Source organism: Tarenaya hassleriana, unplaced genomic scaffold (genome assembly GCF_000463585.1).
Source record: "Tarenaya hassleriana unplaced genomic scaffold, ASM46358v1 Cleome304, whole genome shotgun sequence".
Classification (NCBI taxonomy): domain Eukaryota; kingdom Viridiplantae; phylum Streptophyta; class Magnoliopsida; order Brassicales; family Cleomaceae; genus Tarenaya; species Tarenaya hassleriana.
The window spans coordinates 57,595-59,580 of record NW_010966215.1 but is presented as its reverse complement, the minus strand read 5'-3'; positions in this window follow the sequence as shown (position 1 = coordinate 59,580).

Genomic DNA, 1,986 nt, shown 5'->3' with positions numbered 1-1,986 from the left:
CCCGCATGAGATTGTCACATGGACTAGCGTCATGACTTGAACCTCATACGACGATTCCATGATTGGATCCTAAGACCTGAGATATCTACAGAATCCAACATGAGGAGTTGCGTGCTGTGATTACGTCAAACGTCCTGCGTAACAGGAGGACTATAAAGACGTGTATCAGGTACGAAACGAATCATGTACTGGATTGTAGATAGTCAAGACGGGATTTGTACCTCTCGTAAAAGAGAGAGATATCGCTGGGCCCCTCGTGTGAGCAAGACTGTAGAAATGTGTGGCCGCACTATAGACGAACGTCGTCTATTTCAGACAGTCGAACTCAGTGAACGAGAAAGCAGTCGAATCAGATAAGGTGGCTTGTCCATGCCTTATGTTCGACATATGATATCGCGATACAAAAGGATCATCAGTCGGAATCATCACTGGCTTTCGTATGATCACAAACAAACTCTATTCGAGATAGGTAGTCATAGTGTCTTGCTAGAGACCGCCTATGACTTGTATATCCGGAATAGAGATTTCGGACTATACTGCTATATCGAATGAGCCTACAGGGTCACACACGCAGGGAAGGACAAAAACACGAGAGAAAACGACGGAAAACCGAGACACACAATAGGGATGGACAAGTACGTGTGCTAAATTATCCCGATTAGGAATCCTAATTGGATTGAGATTCCTAATTGGAATAGGAATCCTAATGGGATTAGGAATCCTATTATGTATAGGAATCCTAATGAGATTAGAATTCTATTACATCTAGGAAACCTAATGAGATTAGAATTCTAATAGGTTTAGGAAACCTAATTAGATTAGGATTCCTAGTAATCTATTCCTTGTCAAATTAGAATTTTTGGAAAGTCTATATAAGGAGAATGTCTTCTAGGGTTTTAAGTGAAGAAAAAAGAAGAAGAAAAGAAAAAGAGAAGTCTTCTAGGGTTTTAAAAAAGGAAAAAAAAGAAAAAGAAAAAAAAGAAGAAAAATAAAACCCTAAGCCTCCAAAAACCTTGCACACAAGAGAGATCGAGATCTCTAGTCCTAGCAGACAAGTTCCAAGGTGTTGGAATCCATCCCGACGTGTGGATACGTGCAGAGGGCGAGGTATTCTTCCTGCCTAGAGTGATCGGACGAACAGATCAATTGATACAGGCCCCGGATCGATTGAGGTAAGCGTTCTAACGTTTCTATGATTCAATAGTAGCATGGTTCTAGGGTTTCATCAAAAATTTTGTTTTATATCCGCTGTGCAAACCCTAGAATCGATCTCTTAGGAATTAGATTCGCTCATGAGATCCCAGGAAACCCAACAGACATAACCGTATCCGAACCGAACCCGACATCAAAATCGAACGGTTATGATTTACTTAAACCCGAAAAACCGAAACCGAAACCGAACCGAACCGAATAAAAAATAACCGAAAAAACCGAGAGAATAACCGACATTTTCTTTGGAAAATTGAACTTTTTACCAAAACCGAACCGAACCCGAACCGAAAAATAACCGAACCGAACCAAACCGGAATTTATATAAAAACCGAATGGTTATAGTTTTTCTATAACCGAAATAACCGAACCCGAATTAACCGAACTGAACCCGAACCGAAACCCGAATTGGCCACCCCTAGCCCTCGTGGTTTACATTTTTCAGATCACGAGGATTACGCCTAGCGCCTCAGCAGACGACGACCCGAGAGAAGCAGCATCATATACGGGATTTGTATTCGGAATCAAAGGACTCGTTGTTTTAACTTTTGTACGGTTGTATTATGAATATTCGGACGTGTGACATTTTGCGATACTAATCGCTTTGTATTTCCCGCTGCTACTCTGTTTGATCAAAAATGTTTTTGTATTTCCATAAAATTTGCTTCCGCGTTTTATCACTTTATTATTATTTTTATTTTTATTAAATTACGTTATATCGTCCATGTGGCACAACCCGTATACTGTACACGGGTTACGGGTGTCACAATGATCTTT